This window comes from Panulirus ornatus, chromosome 29 (genome assembly GCF_036320965.1).
Source record: "Panulirus ornatus isolate Po-2019 chromosome 29, ASM3632096v1, whole genome shotgun sequence".
NCBI classification, from domain to species: Eukaryota; Metazoa; Arthropoda; class Malacostraca; order Decapoda; family Palinuridae; genus Panulirus; species Panulirus ornatus.
In genome coordinates, this window is record NC_092252.1 from 1,446,037 (window position 1) to 1,459,154 (window position 13,118).

The 13,118-nt window shown below is 44.9% G+C and overlaps 1 protein-coding gene across 11 annotated transcripts in view; it reads right to left on the reverse strand.

The window, feature by feature from the left end:
* The window catches only part of LOC139758001 (innexin inx2-like), a 419,086-nt gene that overhangs the window by 64,482 nt on the left and 341,486 nt on the right, over positions 1 to 13,118 (reverse strand). For 3 of the 11 annotated variants that reach the window (XM_071678969.1, XM_071678967.1, XM_071678963.1), the window contains exon 1: positions 12,302 to 12,440. The exons of 6 other annotated variants lie outside the window; for them this stretch is intronic. The gene's annotated coding sequence lies outside the window, so the exon portion shown is untranslated. Of the gene's footprint in view, positions 1 to 12,301; positions 12,441 to 13,118 lie in introns of those variants that run through there. 2 more of the 11 variants (XM_071678964.1, XM_071678971.1) reach the window with 2 other exon arrangements.

Below are 13,118 nucleotides of genomic sequence, written 5' to 3' on the forward strand. Positions count from 1 at the left end.
AATTCGATGTCGCAAATTTTGACTATTGATAAAGTTTGATATGATATGATGTATGGAGAAATAAATACCAAAAGCCGTGAATAATGAGGGAAAAATCTTCTTCTTATGTACGTACATAAAATGAAAGCAGAAAATACGTCTGTGTACAAAGGGAATCATCCCCAAAAGGTTCATGAAATGTGTAGATAAAAGGAATATGAAATAAATGGGACATGAATGAAATATTAACAGAGCCCTGGGTGAGCCAGGGGTGTGAGCGAGGCAGGTGGTGGAGGAGCCAGGCAGGTGGTGGTGGGGCCAGGCAGGTGGTGGTGGGGCCAGGCAGGTGGTGATGGAACCAGGCAGGTGGTGATGGGGCTAGGCAGCGGGTGGTGGGACCATCAGGTGGTGGTAGGGCCAAGCAGGTGGTTGTGGGACCAAGCAGGTGGTGGTGGAGCCAGGCAGGTGGTGGTGGGGCAACAAGCAAGGCTCGTGAATATTAGAGTGCCACGTCAGGCACCGTGCCACTCACACCACTCAGCTGGGCTGGCACTCAAGGCTTTCTGCTTGAGTGCTCGCCAAAGTTCTATATATATATATATATATATATATATATATATATATATATATATATATATATATATATATATATATATATATATATATATATATATATATCGTTCTCCAAGATGCTTTCAATCAAGAGACGTTACTAGAGTGGACTCAGGGCAGTGATGGCCCTCAAACTCGCCACTTGAGTGCCACCTTGATTTACGATACATCTCTATGTTCCTCCGGCCGTGTGTTCACTCTAGTGCCATTGTTATACCGCACTCAGTGACTTTGTTGGCACTCAGAGCTTGAGTGCCAGCTGACGCTTTAGTGCCATCTGACGCTTGAGCACATGAGCATACAGTTACTGACTGACGCTTCCACTAGGGGTTGGTCATTAGCATCCACTCAAGGACCTTACCGGCACTCAAACTTGACTGTTCGAGTGGACTTCCGAACTGTTTAAATACTCGCTAACGTTATACCACGGTTCGTTCGTACGTTGGCCCGAGATGTACACTGTATACTAATTCGAAATTCTACTTACACATCAAAGCGGCACCACAATGAGTGCAGCTTATCCGGCGAGTGTAAACAAAGGGTAATATTCCAGAGAGAGAGAGAGAGAGAGAGAGAGAGAGAGAGAGAGAGAGAGAGAGAGAGAGAGAGAGAGAGAGAGAGAGAGAGAGAGAGAGAGAGAGAGTGAGTGTGTGTGTGTGTGTGTGTGTGTGTGTCCCCGACTGCTCGCCCGGACTGGGTAATGGTCTGCGCCACACTCTCCTCACCACACAGTCACTCAGCCACAGATTAAACTTGAGTGTTGAGCGACTCCTGTGTTTGCCGGCTCGGGTGGGACGCCTACATCCTCACGCAATATCAATCTTTATATGATGACCTTCGTCGTGTTCTTCACAAGTATCTACATTGACCGAATGAAAAGATAAATTCTCGTAAGTCTGACATCTGCTGGTTATAGTGAAATACAGCAAATGAGAGAAATTTAGATTTGTATGACAACTATACAAACAATAAAGGCTAATTCTCATCTTTTCTGAGTAATGACCTAGCAAGTCTGACTTCCTCAGTAGAATGTTCACTGGCAAATAAACATGTAACAAGACTAGAAATATTCTCTCAAAGACTTTCAGACTTTCCCGTCTTCATCCTTCTGAACCAAAAACTGAAAACTTTAGAATCAAAATTCTGAGTGTGAGGGCGAGACGTGAGTCCCCCTGGGTCAACCCTGGTCAGTAACCTGGCCGCTGGTCATCCCTGCGACCAGGGATACATGCAGGCAAAATGCTTGCATCCTCCCCCATCCTCATCCTCCCAGGCCTGGGTACAAGCAAGCGCTTGCTGCTTGCTTCTCTGCATCAATCATGAAGTGTTTTATGAGTGAAAATATCAGTCTTTGTGAGTGGTCAGGACGCAGAGATCTACTACCCGAAGTTGCCCGGCTGGGGCGACCAAGGAGGCCTGGCCTCACACCCCCAGAGTGACCACATTATGCACGAACACCTGGCCACACACCCCCAGAGTGACCACACTATGCACGAACACCTGGCCACACACCCCCAGAGTGACCACACTATGCACGAACACTGATATATTTTTTGGCTTCTCTAACGACCAAGTGTCTGTTGATGTGACGTGGCCAGGTGTAGCACTGTGACGTGGCCAGGTGTAGCACTGTGACGTGGCCAGGTGTAGCACTGTGACGTGGCCAGGTGTAGCACTGTGACGTGGCCAGGTGTAGCACTAACTACGCTACTGTCTGCCAGTTAAGACGTAAATCTATGGTTCTTTAAAGTGATTTACAATCTCGTATATGAATTTTTGGCGGTATTTTGTTAATATGAGTTTAAAACAGATTTTATTCTTAATTTTGTTCTCAGTTAGCATATTTGTTCTTATACTTTTAAGTGTAAGTATTTCAGATCTCGACGGGGAATATCTGTTCTCAGATGGTTTCATTAATAAACTGTCTGATTAACTACAAGATAGTAGTGATTATCAACGAACAGAAATAATATTCGCACACGATATCTCGAAACCGAAAGAAGGGGGTTCGAATCCTTGGTATCCGATGAAAAGCGTCTCTCTACTTCCGGCAGATATACATGGCAGAGGGCAAGTATATCACGAAGTAGATCTCATACATATAACACAACCGATAAAGCTCATCTGTATACTTGTGACCTTAGCGTGCTCCTGACAGCTCTTCACTCTGACACATAGTATATCCAATCCTTTGAACACGTACAGTATACTTCAACTTCATATTTTACTCTGCATCAGTATATCTGACGGTGGGTGGCTGGGTTAATCTTCGGCCAGGATGGTCGTTCAATAATTCATCCGCTGAGAATGTGTCCGTTACTTTAATCTTCGCAGTCTAAATGGAGCTCCAGGCAAGGCTCTCATACATCATAAACAAAGAGGATTACATACACACACATACACATAAATACTTATACAGTAAAAATGTGAGTACATATAAACACACAGTATACATGTGTGTGTGTGTGTGTGTGTAAATAGTATTTGTGTCTTACGGGGAGCGAGTTTTACACTCATGTTACCTCGTCTCTTTTTACTCTGAATATATGTACTGTGCCTATACTAATACGCGTGTATGTATACACACACACACCCCAGGCTAAGCTCTCAGTGTGTCTGTGTGCGCATATATATATATATATATATATATATATATATATATATATATATATACACACACACACACACACACACACACACAAGCACAAAGCCAATAACAACCATTGGATCTCCTTTAAACACTCGGGGCGGAGCGCCACAACAATGGTTTGGTCATACAAGAGTATGATGCACCAGTATAAACACCAGCAACACAATCAACACCAATACAGACTCACATAACAACAACAAATATAACTCGTTAATCAGAATGTTATTTAAGGTTAATGACGTGATACAGTCAATACTGTAGAAGCTAATTAATGGGTAATCAAGTATGCTAATGGAAGGCTTTTACCTATTAGATAACTATCATTTAAAGAGAAACATATTATACCTCTAGGCTACTGTACCTGTTGTCTGTTTTTCATAATATACTTTATCTACAGGAAATATATAATGTAATCTGTTGTATGAGTACATGGTGGATAGTAATCTCTTGTGGCAACAGATATCTGATAACATATTATCTGTTTATCTGATTTTGCTGGTAGGCTGTAATCTGCTGCTTATCTTTTCAGCATATGTGAATAATATGTTACTCTAACAGTAATACCGTGTCTAATGTAATCTAAGCCTGATATCTCGTGTCTAATATAATCTAAGCCTAATATCTCGTGTCTAATGTTATCTAAGACTGATATCTTCTCTATTGTAACGTAGGCTTGATATTTTTTGCCTACTGCAATCTGTCATATCTTTCTTATGTAATCTATGACTGATATATTCTGCTTCATGTAATCTACACGTGACATCTTCTGCTTAGCGTCATCTAACTTGGATATCTTTTACCTAGCCAGACAAAGTTTCTGTACTGTCATTATAGCTGACAATCCACAACTAACTCTCACAACTCCCACAGTCTCTACGTAGTTCCTGTGTGTCATGAGCCTGGAGCACAGCAGAGACCAAGGATGGGTTCTTTGTGTCATGAGCCTGGAGCACAGCAGAGACCAAGGATGGGTTCTCTGTGTCATGAGCCTGGAGCACAGCAGAGACCAAGGATGGGTTCTCTGTGGCTCTCTCGTCTACATAACTCTACTGGTTTTGGTTTCAATCGTTCCATCTTCCTTTTCCAGAGATGTTTAGTGAAGACATCATCGACCCAACCCATACATAATGACGTTCAAACCACAATAATGGGAGGATGCTCTCTGGACGTGACAGCCAGGGTTATGTGACAGTTCTTGCTGTGACACATCCTAGGATCACTAGGGAACACGTTACAACGACTAACACGTTACAACGACTAACACGTTACAACTACTAACACGTTACAACGACTAACACGTTACAACGACTGTCTTAATGAGATTTTTCGTGGTCGGCAAACTACATGAGACTGTGGTCACTAGCACACCTCCCTCTGGCACCCGTGCCTTACATGATCAATCCACCTCACAAAACACCTCACCCTCAGCCATCTCACTTACAATGTCAACACATTGACTTTCTCCTTTTGCAGTCAAAGTCCAAGACTTACAGTTATAGAACACCGCTGGGACTACTGCCCCTTGAAATACGCCCATCTATGCCCATGCACACAATGATCTCTCCTACAACACGCTTTTTAATACACCGAGGACCAGAGCCTCTCTTTCAACTTATGACTCATTTCAGCTCAAGTCCTTAGTTCACATTTCCTCTCAAGTTTCTCCTTTCACCTAGTCATCTAAACTCTGATACAACCTTCCGGAGGATCTCACTAGACTACCACCAAAACCGTATCATCCGCAAAGAGTAACTAATCAAACTTCCACGTCTTTCACTCTCAGCAATAATGGAGACTCGTCCCTCGATCCAAGACCATCGCATTTACCTCCCTCATCACCCTATCCATCAACATACCATGTTGCCTAAACGACACCACACAACCTTGATGCACACCCACTTTCACTTAGAACATGTCATCCTCCTCTCTTCCTATTCACTCACATGCTCTACTCTCTCGGTAAAAACTCTCCACTACATCTAGGAACTTTCCATCTATCACCAAAGTTCGGAGCATCCTCCACAAGGCATTTGTCATTTCTAAACCTTTCCTCCAGATCCATAAGCAATACTTGCAATTCATTTTCTTTCTTCGAGTATTTTCTATAAATTCTCCAAACCAAACATCTAATCCACACATCTTTCATCTTTCCCGAAGGCACATTACCCCTTGCCGGTCAGCTGGTCCATGCATGGTACAATACTCTTAGTAACAAGTCTCTCATTCAACAGACCTACTCAACAGACTAATTCTTGTTCTCCTTTCCTTTATACAAAGACACTATACATGCGACCTGTCAAACCTCACCTTGGGCTATACAGACATCGTACAGCATAGCATACTATTCAGAAATACTTTCGTCATCATCTTTCTTGACAAACTTAACTGCAATCGTGACCCTTTCTGCAGCTCTGCTATATTTCATCTCACAGAAAGGTTTCACTACTTCTTTTTCCACCACACTACTGGACTGGATTCTCTCACTACAAATGTCACCTCATCCGAACACACTACGTCCGCCATCTTGTCAACTAACATATTCAGAAGTCCTTACAAGTACTCACTCCATCTTTCCTCCACATCTTTGCTTGTTACCGCTTACCCATCCGCTCTCCTCACTCTCGTCCCCACACCTTCTCATATTATTCACCTTCCGAAACATTTTCTCATTTTCTCTGATTTTCAGATCTACCTTTCACTTGACCCCATGCCGATTTCTCTTGTGTTCTTCCAAATCACACGCACTCCTTCCCTGCAGACACCATTCATACAACTCGCTTTTCTCTTTCAATACCGGTTTAGGTTCCTCATTTTACCACTTACTACCCCTTTCTCAAACATGCACGACCCACCTTGCGAACGCCACACACACTTCATGCGCATATCTAAGGAATGCTTTCCTAAATCCCTTCCACCCCTCTTCCCTTCCCTGCTTTCATTAGTTCTCACCTTATGCCATTCTTCATTCAGTCTCTCTTCGTATATTAGGGCTACACTTCAAAGGCTGCAGATCGTAACTCTCCGATTTAAAGGCCATCTCGATTCAAAGGCCAACAGGGCAAGATAGTCCTAGAACAAGAGTTGAAGGATGTAAACCTCAGAGCTCATGGACTATGCTCTCAGAGCTTAAAGGCAAGCCAGGGTCTGTGGCGCTCAAAGGCCAGGCTTCTGGGCTCAAAGCCGCAGGTGAAGAGAGAGAAAAGAAAATGTGGTTGGCGACCTCACTAGCCAGGGTCGTGGCTGGGCGACCAGTGTACATTTTTCAGCACTTGTAAACACAGGCACTTCCCTCCTGCCCCCTACTCCAGGTGCACCCCCCCCCCCCCACCCTCCACGGCAAATCCCTGGCGATGCAACCATTAGGATTACCTGCTGCCAGTCGTGCGACGACGGAGAGAGAGAGAGAGAGAGAGAGAGAGAGAGAGAGAGAGAGAGAGAGAGAGAGAGAGAGAGAGAGAGAGAGAGAGAGAGAGAGATGGGATAATTATTGTATTTGTAAGTCATTACTTAACTCCACAACAGACTGAAGCTTTTGTCGCCGGGGTTTGGATTTTAAAGCCTCGGGAGCTGTTGTCATTCAAAAAGCGGACGCACATGTAGCGCGGACTGGAGCAATGAGCGCGCACGCCGCCCTCCCTGATGAGGGTGAGAAGCACGCACAGAATGGCTTTTCCCTGAACATCTGCTCGAGTCAATATTATCCTAGTAATGAAAAGATTCATCTAGTTATGCCACAGTTACTCTACCGCCAGGGTAAAGACACACACACACACACACACACACACACACACACACACACACACACACACACACACACACAAACACACACACACACACACACACACACACACACACACACACACACACACACACACACACACACACACACAAACACACACACACACACACACACACACACACACACACACACACACACACACAAACACACGAACAATCTAATTCCGTTTACCCTTGAGTGGGAGTCAACAGGCCAGAGAAACGAATCCACAGCATCATCCGCCTACAACACCGGTGGATCTATAACTTTCAGAGACCAAACATTGTGGAAATCAAAGTCCATAATTGCTATTTTGCTTCCTTGAAATGATCTATATCTTGTAAATAGGAATAATCATAGAAAACAGCAAGAGATGCACTTGCAATACTTACACTATAAGACGGCTATCACAGGTACCCTATTCTCCTTCACAATATCCTAAAAAAGAACTAACCTTTCTATACAGAAGTCCCCTTTCCTCGATCTGGCTCTATATTTCCATCCCTCACCCAGGCTCTATATAACCTTTCCTCTCCCAGCTCTTTATCAACGCCTTTCTCTCAGGTTCTATGTTCCCTTCTCTGTCCCAAGCTCTGTATCTCCTCTCTTTCCCAGGCTCTATATGCTTTACACTCTCCTGAGCTCTAGCCATACATACTCTTCTCTCTAGAAGTCTCTGTATCATCTCTCCTTCCCAGGCTCTAAATTTCCCTTCTTTTTAAACGAGACTTGATCTACAATGTGTTCCATCTCCTACGCTTTATATACCCTTTCTACTTCAGGCTCTATACCCCACCTATTCCCAGTTTCAACATTCCCTCCCTCTCCCAGGCTTTATATTCCCTCCCTCCCAGGCTTTATATTCCCTCCCTCTCCCAGGCTCTATATTCCCTCCCTCTCACCCCTCCGTTTACATTCGTCCATCATACCCTAAGATCCAATATGGGGAATCAAATATTCACGCTATTTCTCCTTACGGTATTGAAGGACTGACCAGTGGAATTAAATGCTTCATTCTCTGTCCTTCTCAATTCGAGGGGTAATCTCTCACATTCCTGTGTCTCTCAAACCTATAAGCTATCTCTCACCTCTCTCTGTGTCTCTTGTATTTAGCAGCTGCCTTTCATACGTCAAAGCTGTTCCACTGCTTTCACTGTCCCTCTTATATTCTTATCTTTCTTACACTTACGAGCTATCTCTCATCTTCTCCTGTCTCTATCTCTGAAACTATAAATTACCTCTTTCTGTCTCTTTCATTCACGGGAGCCATTTCTTACCTCTTCCTGTCTCTCTTATCCTTAGAGGATATCCCTCATCACATATTCCAGGGGATATCTCCCATCAAATATTCCTACTGGATATCTCTCATCACATATGGTGAGCAAATCTCAAACTGAATGAGCAGGTGGGACACCTTTGCCCCATGACCCTTCAGAAAAGTAATATTTATCCCCATGTGACTCATACCACCTCGCTCTCCCTCACAGCTGCGCCTGAGTCCCTTCGTTACATTGCAGAATTCCGTATTCATTGTTGGCATCAAGATGTAACTAACTTAAGAATCAATTGCAACGCTGGCCCGCTTTCAAGCTATCCTCCCCAGACCCACACCAGCGTGGCCAACTTTCAAGATATCTTCCCCAGACCCACACCAGCGTGGCAGCCCCTCAAGCTATACTTCCCAGACCCACATCAGTGTGGCCACCTTCAAGCTATACTTCCCAGACCCACATCAGTGTGGCCACCTTCAAGCTATCCTTCCCAGAACCTCAAGAATGAGAAACATTAAACTGGTTCACACTTGCAGGCGTCTCACAGGACTCTCTCTTGATCAATGAACCAAATTCAACCACCAGTATCTGGTCTTTCATCAAATATCGCGCTTATTTCCTCTTGCCTTTACAATTTCCAAGAGGGAAGATGCCTCTGCTGCTGGTACTGAAATTTCCACACCCTCGCTCATGCCTAGAATGTATCAGAGAGCAGCATTAAATGGTGGGTCCAATTCTAGAACCCAATATGTCCGCCATGAATTAAGTCTATTTCACAGCCTTTTTGCCATGCAGTTACCCCAGGCAAAGATGCACACACACACACTGCAATACCTCCTTCCATCATTTATTCAGAGGTGAACACTTCTGTGGAGTCCATAGAACTCTCTCTCTCTCTCTCTCTCTCTCTCTCTCTCTCTCTCTCTCTCTCTCTCTCTCTCTCTCTCTCTCTCTCTCTCTCAAACGCCTTTGTTTTCAAGGTTTCTGTAGGACAGCCAGGGGCACTTAATAATAGTCTTCATGTGTTCTCATCTCGAGTCCTACAATCCGGAGAATGACAACAAGCGACAGGAATCCTTGTGACTATCAGACGTTCCTTTAATTAAGCTACAGGTCATATGAAGTTCTATAAAGTCCTATGAACTCAGGTGGAAATGTTGTTTACACAACCAAAGCCGCAGCAAGCTCTTAGAAGTCCTGTAGTCCTAAGATACTGCTGGAATCTCGCCCACAAGGCTAGAGTAGCGTTACGAAGACACAGAGTGCTACAGCACAGCATTTAACTCCTAATAATGAAGCTGGTGTTATATAACAAGTCGCGAAAACCCAGCATTGGGAATAATGCCACCTTTAACTGAACAATGAATCTTATTAATACAGCAACCATGATATCAGCACCTCCAACAATGCAACAAATCCTATAAACTGAGCAACCGTATTATAAACTCCTATAACACAGCTATAAGTCCTAGAAACACAGCCAAGAGCGGTAAAGCACGACTACAAATTCCATAACACTCGGTGCAAGTCTTATGAGAGCAAGGCGTCCGGCAGCCCAGGCGGGAGGCTTATAAATAGGCTGTTAATATGAGCATGATGGTCCTTGCTATTGTTCCAGGCCCAGAGTTATACTGCCCGAGCTGATGTCAGGGGGAGAGTGCTTATGGTGTGAGAGAGGGAGGGAGAGTGGAGAGGGACAGTGTGAAGGAGGGAGGGAGGGGACGTGAGTGTGTTAATCGAGCCTGGGTCAGGGAGAGAACACAGATGTTCATGTTAGGGAGTCACAGAGTTAATTACAGATAAATGAATACATTCATATCTATAGATTTACTATAAGTCAGGCATCACAGAAGCACATACCAGGGAGAGCCAGGCCTACAGATCCAACAGCAGTACTGTTAGCTAAACCTCTCCCTAAGTATGCAAATAAACTATAAATATAATCGACTTTTATGGTGGTTCAATAATTTGTGTTGACAGATCCTGAAGAATAAACATCAACATTGTAATACTTTTCTACATGTGTATAAAAACTGTGGTAAATATCATCTTATATAAAGACACACACAACACACACACACACACACACACACACACACACACACACACACACACAACACACACACACACACACTCTATGTCAAAATATGGTGAATAAAGTACATCTTAGGATATTTTGAGAGCCAGACTGGCCTTATCATACTGACACCAGTGTTAGAGAGGCCTTATCATACTGACACCAGTGTTAGAGAAGCCTTATCATACTGACACCAGTGTTAGAGAGGCCTTATCATACTGACACCAGTGTTAGAGAAGCCTTATCATACTGACACCAGTGTTAGAGAGGCCTTATCATACTGACACCAGTGTTAGAGAGGCTTTATCATACTGAAACGAGTTTGAAGTTCTCAAGAAGGGAGAGTTTAAAGTTACTTATGACGCAGGGTAGATCACAGTTACTTAATACGTACTGAATGTTATTCTAATTATACGCCCAGTGCAAGGGACTGCCTAACTCTGTATAAGGATTCCTTCAGGATTAAGGAAAAACGAACGTCTATAAAAGTTCGCTCGATATATCTATGACACTGTGAGCCTATCTACAATATATGTTATAGAACATAAAACTCCGGCTACTGAATATCTCATTCCTATAATTCAGATAATTTCTTTATTACGATTATCGAAATGTCTGAAAGAAAAAAAATTGTAAATCGTTGCAAAGATTCAGCGAACACGGAGGGGTAGAAGTCAACTGCCCCTTTAATATGCTGCTGTACCGGCAACATTCCTTCAAAATAGGGAGGAAAAACGTATGGACATCAACACTAAACCTGAGAACGATATCTGAAACATATCTTAAAGGAATGTACAAACAAACCACATACGATCACGTTAATATAAATATCAACAAACTCACACCTCAGTCACACTTGACAACATAGATATGGTTCCATCACCCTTATGATCTATATTTAATTTGTTCTTTGTTCACGTGAACGAATGGAGAACATGACATAAGAGATAAAGAGTCAATAACAATATTTCTTTGTCGTTTGTGCTGATGCCGACCATACTGCCTCGGAGGCCGACAGTTGGGGCAAGGTAATGCCCAGCCTCATCCCAAATATGCTCACTGGCAGCCAGGTTCGTCCCTCAAGTGGGGACAGATAACACTCGTCGCTACGCCCCGTCTGTGCCTGCCAGGGAGGCTCAGTTCGAGTCTGCCAGATACTCGTGTATAGGTCAGGATACCCGCACCTACGACAGAACAGTCCAAAACGAGCTTTCGATTGGCACAAAGAACTAGTAGCCTCACACGAGCATGTGTGAGACCTACACGAGCACTGAAAGCAACACAAGAAGCAATGGACAGGGATGTAGGAGTCCTGATGGCTTTCCAAAGGATAGATGCATACGAGTTACAATGGCTGGACGACACGAGCCACTAGTGGGATGAGTCTGAGGAATGGTGAGATGTCCGTGCAAGCAGGGGTCTGGCCTCCAGAGGACCGACACAACGCCTCATATCAGAATGTCTGGATGTCGCCACACTGGCAGGCCCTCCTGGCTATCGTCTGCAACACTGCCTCATACAATGATGTTTCCTCTCCCAGCGTTATCTCTCCGCCCCAACTCTATCTCTACCCCTCTCTCCCAGCGTTATATGTCTCTCTCCCTAACCTGACCAGCGCTATTTGTCTCTTCAAGCCAATGTTAAAGGGGGAAAATCCATGTTTTTGTCCCTCGCTTCACATTTGCTCGAGAAGTGTGTCGTTACTTGAGATGAATATAACTTCCAGATGTATAATGTCTCTCACTGTCTCTTTGTGAGTTCTATTAGATCTCTCTAAGGTCTCTGTGCACCATGAGGGGTGTGTGGGAGGACGGTTCCTGGCAATCAGATTCTCCACACAAACGTCGACTGCAGAGAGGGACGAGTTCTAGCTTGCAAACAGGGACACCCCACCACACTAACAGAAAATTCCAGCTACGGTTGATTTGCTTTACCAAGAGTACCAGTGAAGGTGATGAGGACACGGGCACACGGCACTACACACGGCAACACGGTGTACAGATCGTCTCTGCTCGGGTAACCGGGAACCAGGCGGAGAAGTCCTTCCCTCAGCCCAGCCTCCTGTGAACTGGCTCATCGTCCCTGACTACCAGCACCTCCTTCCTCCTCTCTCTCCCTCTCTCCCGCTCTTCCGCTCTCCCCCGCCTCTCACTCTCTCTCTCTCTCTCTCTCTCTCTCTCTCTCTCTCTCTCTGCCTCCCTCGCATCCCGCCCCCTTCCCAGCGCCAGTGCCAAGCCCTACACGTGAAAGCACACACTGGCCCTGACACAACCCCGTGTTCTCGCAGAAATGCATCGCCTCTTGATCGATTCAGCACAGGTTACTGGTTTCGTTTTAATTACCTTTTCACCCGCGTCCATCTCTCTCTCTCTCTCTCTCTCTCTCTCTCTCTCTCTCTCTCTCTCTCTCTCTCTCTCTCTCTCTGCCCCCGTGTCCCCGGGCAGGGGCAACACTAAAGACTTCCTACCTACTAAGTGTAGTGGGCGCCTGAGGGCCTCACCAACATGGCCACTCACAACGATTTGCCCACCACTTCACAAGGCTGGCGGGGCATCCCTGGTCCCACCTCCTCTTGTCATTTGCCTCTGGCAACGTGAGGCCTCTCTTCCTCTCTCCTGCCTGGACCAACCCTGGCATGCCGGTCTCTCCTGCCTGGACCAGCACTGAAGTCTCGGTCTCTAATGGTTGGACTCGCTTGAGGTCTCGGTCTTTCTTGGTCCCACAATGCACCTACGCTCTCTCTCTCTCTCT